We start from the raw sequence: 13,729 nt of genomic DNA on the forward strand, positions 1-13,729 counted from the left end.
GACACATTTAATGTTGTATGTCTTACTATAATAATAATAATTAGTCTCAAACATGTTTTTGCTTTGTAGCAGATAAACCTACATGCAGAAATCGAGTGTGTTGTTTGTCTAGCCCACTGAAATCAAGTGACTTTAGTTGCTCAGTGACTGTTGACGACCTGACACTTTCACTCCCGTTAGCTTTGGGTAATTTAAACCGAGGAGTTCCCTGATGATAAAGGAATGCAGGCATTTGCATTCAGGCACACATCTCTGCTGGACACGCAGCTGCTGTAGTAGTAAAACAATCCCAGTGTCCCTTTCCATTCTACTCCACGGGTCACAAAATGACTTACATGAAAATTCTTGTACAGTAGAACTTTCCAGTGACAGCTGAATGCAAAAAAAGCCAGCAAGCGCTTCAAACTCTTCTACATGCTGCATAGGAACCAGGAATTCCTTCATGCACCGAATATCAATCATTTCCACCATATGAAGCGCGTATGTTCTAGTCCACACACTTTCATTCACTTTATATGCCACGGACGTTATGTTTGTATAACAGTATCATTTGATACCAGAATTTTATGGGAGTTCCTTCTGATGTAACATTAACGGTATGTGTCGTTGCCTTTCTGTGGGCCAGTGGTTTGAGTTGTTGTATCTTTCCCCATCGTCACGAATGCAAGGTCAAATAATACTTGGGGAATTGCAGTCTTTTTTATTTTACTTGGTATATAAAATTCATCGTTTCATACTGGCAGACTATAATATCTTGTTCTTGCTCTGGAGAAAGGCAAATTGCTTTAGCAGAGCAGTGGCGGTCGTCTGTCTAACGATGATATAAAAACCGATGATAGCTTTCGTCCTCTATAGATGATAAGACTCTTATACAGAGATATAGATCTGCCTCCCACCAGCCGAAAAAGGATGGCAAGTCCTGAATTAGCTCATCAGCAAGGAGACAGAGACGTGTGTGCCGATGTGTGCTGATGCCTAACAGACATTGTCAGGCTTCTTTCCTGCCACATGTCTTAGCGTGGGAGTTCTCTTTTGGCTTCCCTTTTCAGAAACGTTTGTTGCTTGTGGGCAGAAGAAGGGCTATATGAACCCCATGACTTGGGATTCCAGAGCAACAGAACTCTCTTGTCACGCATAAATATAGATAAAAGTCACAGGGAAAGACTGACTTTCCCAGTCTGGGTCACGTGTCCATGTTGGAACCAGGGACCACTGGCCAGGGGGATGGATTATTTTGATTATCAAGCCTAGACCATATGCACACCCTGTGGCCAGACTTAACTGCCAAAAGCAAAGGGAGGAATGTAGATGCAAAGTATTTTTCTTCTTCTGTACAAGCGACTGGGCAAAGTTTAACAAGAACAATACCCAAGGGGCAAGCAGATTAAGTGTCCAAGAAGATTTATTTGTTGGATTTGTGGCTGTTTTTGCACTTTTTTATTTTTCTTAGTTGCACAAAGCCACCACACTTAACATTTGACTTGAAAAGAGACTCTTTACAGTTAAAGTTAGAGTTGAATTAAAGTTTCCAGCTGCTTTTACATACACAGCCCCCTCTTAAGCTTTTTGTTTGTTTACTAGTAAGATTATAAAATAGTCACTAATACAATGTAAATTTACACAGAAAAAATGTTGTATAAAAATGTTTATGGAGACCACAATAGTCCAGTATACCAGTAGTCAAGATTAGTAAACAAAACAGACATTGTGATTCATATGCCACCTTTAGAAAGCAATTTTATGGAGAATATAGAGAAACCAAGAATATTATAATTAAACTTATAGAAAATGTTCAAGTGTTTTTGTTTGAGAGCAATGGAACATCTCCCATAGCCAATCAGCAACTACAGGTCATACTTTGTCTTTTTCCCAGAAGGGCATTTTCAGAGTTAGCCTCCCTCAAGTGCTTGAATACTCATGATCTGATAAGCTAGTATTACGTTAATTGATTTTTAAGTTAGTGTGCAAAATAATAGATTTATATATGCCATTTTCACACATATATAGCATAGTACCTTGCTCATATCCTCAGCATACTCATCCTTCTCTCCCCAAAGTCCTCTCCCTCCCTTTCATGTATTCCTTCTCTGTCTGTCTGTCTGTCTTTCTCTCTCACACACACACAATTCTACAGATGAGAAAAATGTAATATTTGTCTTCCTGAGTATGTATGCTTAATTGGCCAAGAAGATGTTAAGATATATAGACACACCTAGACCGAACTTCTGACCAACTGAATGATTTTCTGGATGGCGCATGGGAATCTGTACTTCTCACTCTTCTAACTCATACATCCTGGCCCTTGCAATGGGAGAAATTTAGAAATCAACATCTAAAGAATTTCCTTTCTTCTTAACTTTAGGTCAGACAGTTAACTTATACAGGCACACTTGCCCCACCCATCTGCCCCCTGCTACTCATCTTAACCTCCCATTTGAGTGAGTCCTCACCATCTGATGCCCCAGAAAGGGCATTAGAAGTGCCAGTCAAGACAGAGAGTTCAAAACCCAAGCTTTATCAACAGCCTTATTACTTGCTCTCCCATCTCTACTTTCGATAACTTGGATCTAAGCTTGGTCTTTATATCCTTTCTACTACATTTCATAGAAAAAGCTACCCGAAGAAGAGAGGAGACATGATATATGTGGATGTATATTCTGAACCCTTAACTCTGTTGTAATTAGCCAGACCTTAGGAATAAGACCTATCGTGTCCTCTTTGCAAGGGGAGATCTGGGAAGAGACTTCTGTACCACTTTGCAAATATTTGCTGGAAGTATGCAGAGAAATCAAGGTAAGGACAACGTGGTGCCTTTCTGACTGCACCCCAAAGTTCAGCTCTGCCCCCAAGATGTGTTCCCTGCTGGGCCATGCAAAATCTTTGTGGTCAAAAAGTCCTGCCCAATCTGAAGGCAGTTTGGTGTCAGGCTACTGCCTCTCGATTATGTGTCCTAAGGCATATGCTGATGGTGTTTCAATATTCCATAGTGTGTGTGTTACTCTTCCTATTGTTTGACCAATACCCGACAAGAAGCAACCGCATGGAGGGAGTGTTGATTTTGCCTCATAATTTGAGGGATATAGTCCATCATGGCAGGGAGGCATGAGGACCCGGAAGCAGGAGGACCAGCTTCTGTCTGTGGCCATAGGTGACTCCTTGCTCACATTTTGACAGATTTGACAGAAAGAAGAAAACAAAGAATGCCAGTGTCCAGCTGGCTTTCCTGTTCAGTCCTGGCCCTGGCCCCTGGTGACACTTAAAGTCAGGATGAATTCTTCCCCTCTCCATTAATCTCTGAAAACGTTTCTTTAAAAGCTTTTTAAATTATTTATTTAAAAATATTTCTTTTGTGTTTATGTGTGGGAGTAGGGGTATGTGTGATATGGTGTTTGTGTGAACTCTTAGGACTATTTGCTGGAGTTGGTTCTCTCCTTCCACTACATGGATTCTGAGGACTAAAGTCAGGTCCTCATGTTTGGCAGTAAGTACCTTTATCTACTGATTCATCTTGCAGGGCCTGAAAACATTCTTACAGACACACCCAAAGCACACTTTCACTAATACCCTGAATATTTTAATCCAATCAAGATGACCATCAAAATTAACCATCTCGCATATTTTAAACCATTAGATTGAAGTGTTCCACCAATTAATCAGCAGAGCGCCTTCACTAATAAAATGTGGATTCAACAGTTTCTCTTGTTGCTGTTCTTCATCTCTTGGTGCTCATTGACACTGGAAGTCAGATCACTAATGGCTACTGGCCGGATCTGGGCTGTTAGCATGTTCTTAAAAAGACAGAGACAAAAATAAATTTGGAACCCCTTTTAAAATGTCATAAAAATGAAACAAAGCAAAGAATATTACTGGTAAGTTCCAGAAGATTCACCCACTGCCCTCTCATAGGCACCATTTCTGACTGTTGGTTTGAAGGACCCTAGCCCTTCAGGCTTACACCTCCAAGCTTCAAGAAAAGAGAAACTTCAAGCACCAGGAAATGAGAAACTAAAAATCTAGTTCCAAGGGCAACCTGACTCAGCCATTGTTCAATCTCCCCTGCAACCATATAACAATGTAAAAAGATTTCTGTTAAGAGATGTGCTCAACTGTGACTTGGATAGTTGCAGGTGTTCCAGGAAGGACCACTGTGACCTGTGTGTTAACTCCACTTCTGCCCTGATATCCCCCTTGAGGTTTCAGGAAGAATATACCTGTTGATGTGACTGTACCCTCCCTGTGATCACTCTGTAACCAGACCATGATCTTATGAAATGAAATTGTATGGGAATTGTAATCTTGTGGGTTTTATGGGATTTTCCTTTATAAGCCCTTAGGGGGCTCCAGTAAGATGCAGCTCTTGCTCTTAGGAGCAGAGTTTGCCCTTCTATATAGAAGCTTTAATAATAAAATCCTCATGCTATTGCATCAACTGTACTGGAGTCTGGGTTCTTGGGGCACCCACTTGAGACCCTAAATTTTGGGATCTAACAGGTTCAGAACTCTTTGAGGCTGGTGAGTGCGGGTGCTACCAGGCTGGTTCTCCTTTTTTAGGAGGATGACTCTTCTCTAACTCATTTTGGCTTTACCATGAAGATCAGCTACAGAGTTACCCCAAGCCCCACTTATATAGCCACCATCCATCTCCCAGGTTAATGTCCCATAGCCAACTTTGAAGACATCAAAGACCCTTTTTGTCTTCTGCCAATTTCTGTGGAAACTCTCTTTATGTCTGACTTCAAGATGAAATCCTGAATGTGGACTCAGGAAGTTATGCATGTGATCAGATCTGATGCTGGCCAGTTCCTACACACCATTGTCCCAGCTAATAGTTTTGAGGCATCTGCCATGGGGGGAAGGGTATTATCATCAACTGGTTAAGCCTTCCTCAACTGAAATTCAATCTTTGCTGCTCAATGAGTTTGAGGTCTGCCAGTCACTTGACTATCATAAATTTGTTTTCTCATTTGTAACTCTAAAGACAATGCCGCATGCCTTTGAGGCACAAAGGGTTGGAAACAATAAACCTAGGTATAAGTTTATAATATAGGCCCTGGAGGGCACTTTCCTTGCTTTCTCTGCCCTGGCACAGTACCAGTGTGTGTGGAGGAAACTTTATCTTAAAGTATTTTCTTACTTTAATTAATTAAACATGTATGCATTAGTCAGGACTGCAGGTGTTTTCTGTAGACTTTCTCCTGGATCTGTGGTGGAGAGTGAGGGGTCAACAGAAGCATTTGATCTCAGGAATAATTTCAGATCTGAGCAAGTTGGCTAGGGACTTACAAGCAAGACAAAACTGGGAAAAGATGGAACTGGATAGGCTGATCTGAAGATAAAGCTTGTCCACAGAGAACATGTTCATTAGATAGAGTTTCAGGAATACATTTTATGGTTGTTTTTCTCTGTGTATAAAAATCCTGGTTGGAAGCCAGTGGGATAGTTCAGTGGTTACATGTGCCTACCACTAAGCCTGGGAACCTCAGTTTGATTCCTCAGAACTCACATGGTAAAAGGAAAGAAGTGATTTCCCAAAGTTGTTCTCTGACCAACACACACACACACACACACACACACACACACACACACACACACACGTAAATAAATGTGATTTTTTTTTCCCCCTTTAATTGGTAAAATACCTGGCTCAATTGTTTTGACTATCAGAGACATTTGGTAAGTAATGGCTGGATGGATAAATGGATATCAGATACATCAGTCAATAAATTAATACAACCATGAGCATCATAGTGTTAAGAGACTGGGCTCTGAACATCATGGGATGAATCCCAGCTTTGTCTCTTAACAGTTTTGTATCCTTGAGCAATTTTGTAACTTTTTTTTTCTTTTGGTTTTTTGAGACAGGGTTTCTCTGTGTAACAGGTCTGGCTGTCCTGGAACTCACTCTATAGACCAGGCTGACCTCGAACTCACAGAGATCTACTGGCCTCTGCCTCCCAAGTGCTGGGATTAAAGGCATGAGGTACCACAGCTCAGCTTGTGCTGGCAAAATTTTGTAACTTCTACATCATCTGAAGAATGGATAGTACCTGCCTCTTAGGTAAAGTTAAACTGTCTAGTCAAATAAGCTGGCAAAAGACAAGCACTCTGTAATACAAGCTATCATTGTCTTTGTCACAAAAGTCTATATTAATATCAAAGACTCATTGATGTCTAGCACATGTCACATTTTCATGCTATCTATTAATCCAATCATCATTTCAAGAAAAGAAATCTTACAACAACATAAAAGTATCATTCTACATTTAAGAATGCCTAGCTTTAACATATCAGATGCAGCACAGTGAACTATTTCTATTCTTTAGTTAATTAAAATTATAGATTAACATTGTGGTGGTTTGGGTGAAAATGCTCCTGTTAGGAATCTTTTTCTGTCCCTCCAGTCAGCTCACAAATAATGACATGGAGACTTCTTATTAGTTGTGAAAGCTGGGGCTATAGCTGAGGCTTGTGCCTAACTAGCTCTTATAACAGAAATGAACCCTTTTCTGTTACCTGTGTTTCATCATGTGTCTTTTTACCTTTCTTTCATTCTGTATGTCCTACTCTCTCTGTGTCTGCCATACCTCCTGCCTACCTATTGACCATTTAGCTCTTTATTAAACTAATCAGAGCAATATATCTTCACACTGTGTACAAATACCCCAGAACATGCCCCCATAGGCTCATATATTTGAATATTTGGTTCTCAGTTGATGGAACTATTTGGGAAGGATTAGGAGGTGTGGCCTTACTAGAGGAGGTGTGCCACTGGGGGTAGGCTTTGAGGTTTCAAAAGCCCAGGCCATTCCCACCCAACTTTCTCGATATCTGCCTCATGCCTGTGGATTGGTTTTAAGTGCTCAGCTACTGCTCCAGTGCCATGCCAGCCTGCCTGCTGCCATGCTCTCCACCATGATGATCATGGAGTCTACTATTCTGAAACTGTAAGCCTCCAAGTTAAACGTTTTCTTTTATAAGTTGCTTTGGTCATGGTGTTTTGCATTGGCAATAGAAAAGTAACCAAGACAAGCATACACAGTAACAGATTCATTATGGCATTTACACACACACACACACACACACACACACACACACACACACATACACACATATACACACACCATTCTCATTTGTTTTTTCTTCCGATTGCTGTCCCAGGACCCACTGCCACCTCTGGCTTACTCTCCAACTTTCCCAAGATGCTCTTGAAACTTCTGCTTTCTTATTATGTACTCCATTATACTCCCTTTTGCCACACTTAAAAGTTCTTTCTCTCCCATGACCTCCTCTCTCATTTCATGACCTCAGATAAGTAAATAGACACACATGCAATTTTAAAATATAGTTCTTTATTTTTGAGAAAAACAGAATGCCCTTGTGATTCTGATTCTGGCTTATTTTTGCTTAACACAAGCTTCCCCTTTTCTATATGCCAAAAATAAACTTGCTGAGAAAGAAATTGGTGTGTTGGGGGGAATCCCATTCACAAGAGCAAAAGTAATACCTTAGAATAAATCTAACCAAGGAGGCAAAAGACATGCACAATGGAAACTTTAAGATGCTGAAGGAAGAATTAAAGAAAACACTAGAAGATTGAAAGCCTTCCCAAGCTTATGAATTGGCAGGATTAATGTGGAAAAATAGCTATAGTACCAAACAATATCTGACTACATAATTTTGTGCTTGTCTTGAATGTCCTTGTGTTCCCAGTAAATTCAACAGATAACCCCGCTGAATGTAACTATCTTGGTTCATAGCTATTTCCTTTTGTTTTATTTCAGCAACTGAGATATGCTTTCCTGGTTTTTAGGTTAATAACCGGTGAGCTGATGCAATCCTGAAGGTTTTACCCATGCAGGTAGGTTGACGTTTCTCCTCCTTCAGTGTTTAATGTTGTTTCACAGCTTTGTGTTTTGACATCTTTATTGTGTCACAGGGAAGTTCTTTTCCAGTGAGTCTCATTTGGATCTCTAAATGTCTCTTGTGTTTGTCTCTTCCTACATTTTGCACTTTTTCTGTTATAGTTTTATTGAACTGATTCTCTCTATGCCTTTAGTACTTATCGTGTGTGTGTGTGTGTGTGTGTGTGTGTGTGTGTGTGTGTGTATGTACGTATATCCCCTTTCTTCTATCTCATGGATTCTTAGGCTTGGTCTCTTGATTGTATCCCAGAATTCCTGGAAATTGCAATCTTGCTCTTTTTTTTCCCTTCTTGATGTTCAAATTTAGTATTCCATCAGTCGTTTTCTCTATCCCAGATATTCTTTCTTCTGCTTGGTCAATTTTTTTTCTGGTGACAATTTAAGTGGTTTTTAACAATTCATTTGGTTTTTTTTCATATCAGCATTTCTATTTTTCTGTCCAAAAAAATCTCAATTTCATTTCTGACTTTTTTTTTCATTGCTGACTTTTTCATCAATATTGCTGGTTGTCTCATCTATTTTGCTGACATTTTTCTTTATGGTAATGACTTTCTTCTCGGGTCTGAGTTGAATCCATCCACTTATTTGTATGCTGTTTGAGACCACTGAGGATTTTTCCTAGAAAACTTTAAAAATCTCCATCTGGTGTTTTACCTATTTTGGCATCTATCAATTCAGTACTTGAGCAGTGACCTCTTAGAGAAGTTTTCTATAGCCACTCATTGTCATGTTTCTTACATGTCTGTGTTGTGATCTGCTCATCTGTTGGTTTGGCCATCTCTTCCAACTGTGTGTGTGTGTGTCTTATTGAGCAACCCAGAAGGCTTATTTCTCAATGCCGTTTGAGGAGAAAACAAACTCCTACCACAGTAGCCATGCCATAAATACACTCAACGTCATTCACAGATCACTAACACATCGCCAGTAACTGTGGAACCCAAATGGTGAAGCTGCTGCAGAAGATACTGTGGAGTTACATTATTTCGGGCCAGTGTGGAAATCATAAATGCACCAGATGAAGTGCTGGATAGTGAAAGGGGAGACACAGAGCAGAAGGGGGTTTAAATAAAGGAAGGAGAGAGAAGAAGAGTGGGGGAGAAGGATGTGGGGAGGAAAACAAAAGAGCAGAACGTTAGAAAACAAGGCCTTTCCAATCAAGAAAAAAGTTCAAATGCAAACTCAGATAAATAAAAGGAAGAGGATGAAAAGGAAAACCACAAGTACTTAAAAAATAAGGTAAAGTCAAAACACTACTCTTTGTAAAGGAAGGAGGGGAGGAAATGGGGGAGCAAAGACAAGCCGACAGTATTACCCAATAATGAAAAAAATGTGTATCATAATTAGATGAATGCATAAAGAAGACTAACCAAGAAACACAGAAATTACAAGAGTACAAAAACATGAAAATACTGCTTTAAGTGTCATAGAGAAGGTCTGAGTAACAGTGATGGACACAGTGAGATGCTGGAGCTGCTTCTGAGTCCTTGAAAGTTGGAGATGTACAGTGAACTTGTGGGCACTTGCTCGTCCCACGGTTCATGCTGTTGCTGAGTCTGCCCTGGACACTGATGTCTGTCAGAGCGCTCTCTTCTTTAGAAGTTTTCCTTTGCGATGCAGGGGTCTCTACCAGCCACACTTTACCCTTTGGGAACTGGGCACACTCTTTCACTCTCACTCTCCTCAGACTCCCCGGATTAGATACCCTGGGGTGATTCATGTTTATCTTCGATATCCCCCACGTGTGTCAGGAATGTGGGAAGCCACAGCAGCACTGGGGCAGCCCAGGTGTCTGCACTTTCAAGACCTCCTGAGCGTCAATCATCCTGTTGGAAGGGTGCTGGCCTCTGTGTTTCACGTACATCCCTGAACCTTCACAAAAGATGGACAGACGGCTCCACATGGTAATCTACCTGTTGGTCTCGGGGTCAGAGCTATCAAATGCTAAGTGATTCTTGTTCGATGAGGCCTGCCCCAAGTCTCTTCCCCTGGGTACTTCCCAGCTTGAGCAGAGCCTCCCACTGTGTGTCCTTTGGGCCATCAGTATTTAGTCCTTCTGTTTCACAACTGCTTGTTTAGGCCTTTTCTCACCCAAGGGCTGTGGCAGAACCAACTGAGGCTCCCTGGCCTGTGGTCATTCCCTGATCTTACATCCCCAGGGTAGCTCAGTGTGTGTGTGTGTGTGTGTGTGTGTGTGTGTGTGTGTGTGTGTGTGTGTGAATGTGTGTATATATGTGTGTTGTTAATGTGTGTGTATGTGTGTATGTCAATATGTATATATGTTTATGTTAATGTGTGTGTTATGTGCACATGCAGAGGCACAGGTTGACTTCGTTTATCCTTCTCTGTTCTCTTACTGAACCTAAGGCTCTCTGTTTGGGCTAGATTGGCCTCTGGTCCACTATCACACTTGGGAAGAGGTGAACACTTTTATTCTTCTGCACTTCTGGGCTCATCAGATTGAAGGAGCAAAGACTGAAGTGAAATCGAATTCAACCTGAATTATAGTGAGAAATGAAGATTCTAAATGCCCATGATCTGCTCCTGGAGTGTTCTCTGCCTCGTAGTCATCCATGTTCAGCCAGTGCTCATCCGTGTAACTGAATCTCATGCTTAGATTTCTGTATCTTCTGTAAGATGAATGAGAGGTAATAGAATGGAATTGAGTGCTCAGTGTATGTGTGATGATTGGGGTCAGGTTGACTTCTTCTGGAGATGGTAGTGAGGAGTAGTGATGGCCCTTCAGCCTTTGCTTTTCTCCGGTGACTGAAGTGAGAAGCACTCTCACAGAGCTACCAGCCTTCGCCCCACCCTTAAACACTAGCTTATTCTGACACTTCGATAAGCGTTTTACCAGTGTCAACTTTATGATGGACCGTTTGACATCAAACCCTGCAATGAAGCTTTGCTTTTTACAGTTAAATAACAAGGGTTCAGTTGGGCTTTGGTTTGCTGCTTTATCGTCTTTTAGTTAGTCCACGGCAATGAGCAACTGCCACCCTCATCCACCTAATGTTGACTGACTGTGGGTTTTGGCGTGGAGAGATATTGTGTTGCTTTTCCTGGGACAGGAACAAACGTTTGTTCACTCCAGATAGGGAGGGCAGCAATGACACAACAAACAAAGGGTTCCACCCAAGTTGAGTTTGGTGAGCCAATGAGTTTATTGGGTTTACTTATGGGATCCTGGATGAGGGGTCACTTACAGGAGCCCGAAGAAGGGTTACAGGAGCCTATGTGACCCCCCAAAAGCTGTATCTTCAAAAACCCCCACTCCACAATGGTAATAGTCTCCTGAAAGCTACATAAATTATGAAGCAATCCCCTTCAGTTAACCTCTACTTGCTATATATTCAAACACCTCCTGAGCTGGGGGAAGCTGCAGGAGGGAGGGAGTGGTTGGGGTCCCCGGTGAGGGTCTAATGACTCTCCCTGTCTCCCCCTTCTGAGAGAACATCCACAGGTCTGATCTTGTGAAGGTCTCATGGATGTAACCACACATGCCCCGTGAGGATGGTTCTAGCCACATTATGCCTGGAGGGCAGCGGTCCACACAGGAGAATTGCTTTTTCTATTAGCAAAATGTTGGAGAATATAAATTTTCACTAGAAGCAGAATGATCCTTTTTTAAAGAAATAATAAAAAATACAAATGAAGGCAAAGACTGCCATTTCATAAAATCAATGAATTTAGCCTTCCTTCTTTCCTTCTTTCCTTCCTCCCTCCCTCCCTCCCTCCCTCCCTTCCTTCCTTCTTTCTTTCCTTCCTCCCTCCCTTCGTCCTCCTCTCTTTTCTTCATCATCCTTTCCTCCATTCTTCCCCTCAGTTTGTTTTTTTCTTCCTTCTCTTTAAGAGCTATGGAACAGTTCTGAGAGTCCAAATCCAGCCTGCACCCCTCTCCTAAGTTGTGTGCACATTGTAAAAATGGTCCCGAGGCTGTTGGATGCTTGCTTTTGATTTCCTTATTCTCTCCCCATTCCTGCAGTGTCTAGTTGACATTTATTGCAGCTTTTTCCGCCTTCCCTGCCCATAATATCATAAACATTTATTTTTTCCCCTGCAAGGCAGCACTTAGTTTACCTCCGTCCTGATTGTTTTCAGGCTTTCAGTAGGCTGTGGGTGTTTTTATACACAACGCTTAATCCTCTTTTATGAAGGGAGACAATGGGTTAAGAACCAGTGGACTCCCTTAAAATTGAGACTCCTAAAAGCCACCGAGCAGCAGTGGCAGCGGCAGCGGCAGCAGTTGTTACCACCGCCACTCCCTTATTTATCATTGCAGACAGTTAGTGTTGACCTTTTATGGTCTGAATGTTTGTGTCCCTCCGAGCTTGGCAAGTTGAACCCTAATCTGAAGGTGACAGTATTATGTGTTGCCTTTGGGGACATGGTTGGTCATGACATCAGGGTTCAGGAAGGGGATCTGTGTCCTTAAGAAAGGAGTGGTCCCCAGCTCCATCTTGTCACTGTGCACCTTCATCCAAAATGTTGAAGCAGAGTCTTACAGCCTTCAGATTTAAGTTCATGTGAGGACCTAGAGAGGATGGCCATATATGAGTCAGAAAGAAGGCTTTCAGCAGGCATCAACCTGACCTTGACTCTGGAGTGCCCAGCCTCTAGACTCATGTGAATCACCTAGCCTAAGGTTCTGTGCTAGGAGCCTGACTGGACAGGGACATGTATGTGGCTGTAAACATTACCAGTGTGACCAACCATCCTCTTTTTTCTCTTTAATTGCTTCTTGGGAAAAGGAAACTTTGCTAATGGAGGTAAACTCTTCTAACAGCAATGTTGCAGTCAACAAACATGGAAAGAATGAGAAAAAGCACAGTATATGTCTTAACTCCTTAACTCAAACTTCTCAATCCAACGTAATCATCATTATTAGATGCTAAAGTAATTACGCATTCCACAGGGTGCTATTAACAACAGATTACTTTCTAGCCGTGAGAGGAGAGGGTATCTACATAACAGGGAAGTCAGGCTGCTGCCACCTATTGATAGATCCACTTGGCATCTCTGAAATGGGTCCATCTTGCTACTGTGTGTCTTCTGGAGTGAAGTACACTTATCCAAAATTTTGAACTGGAACCTGACAGCTTTCAGATTTAATTTCTGTTTTACAGGAAACTTAGAAGGTAAAGGAAAACATTACATAATACTATGATAAAGGAATAAGAAAAACCCAGGATGTGGGATATTCTGAAGAACAACCCCCTCGAATGAGGAAACCTCTGGAGGTGGGGGGTATACTATAATCATAACTGTGGTGGTAGGTCATTCATAGTGTTGACTTATGCCCCAATTTATCCACTTGTACATATCAAGTATGGACAGGTTTGTATATATAAATTATAATTCAATAAAGCTGTTAAAACAGATCCTGGAGATATTATATCCAGTTACTGGAATAAGGCCTGCTATGTACTTGAAAAAGATGTTGTGGAGAAAGTTGGAAAAAGCTGAATATTATAAATAAATAAATAAATAAATAAATAAATCTCTGTGTGTGTGTGTGTGTGTGTGTGTGTGTGTGTGTGTGGTATCATATACAATTCTTTTATGCTATATTTTGATCATGCTTTCTCCTCCTCCAATTTCTCCTAGATCCTCCCCACCTCCCTGTCCACCTAATTTTATGTTCTCTCTCTCAAATCAAATAAACAACAACAACAACAACCCGTATCTTAAGCAACCTTGAGTGTGTTAGTCAGGAACTGTCCATCTAGCATTGCATTTGATCTTAAAATTTGCTTGTGATTGTCTCCAGTGGGTGCCTGTGAGTGCAGCTGTTTTCCGTAGGTCCCTCT

At 41.4% G+C, this 13,729-nt stretch overlaps 1 long non-coding RNA gene across 1 annotated transcript; it reads left to right on the plus strand.

Annotated features, from left to right (window-relative positions):
* Positions 1-6,956: 6,956 nt before the first annotated feature.
* LOC119088325 lies at positions 6,957-10,592 on the plus strand. Its single transcript, XR_005091961.1, has 2 exons — positions 6,957-7,858; positions 10,287-10,592. It is a non-coding gene; the product is annotated as an uncharacterized LOC119088325 (long non-coding RNA).
* The last annotated feature ends 3,137 nt before the right edge of the window (positions 10,593-13,729 follow it).

Source organism: Peromyscus leucopus, chromosome 7, assembly GCF_004664715.2.
Source record: "Peromyscus leucopus breed LL Stock chromosome 7, UCI_PerLeu_2.1, whole genome shotgun sequence".
In the NCBI taxonomy this organism is placed as follows: domain Eukaryota; kingdom Metazoa; phylum Chordata; class Mammalia; order Rodentia; family Cricetidae; genus Peromyscus; species Peromyscus leucopus.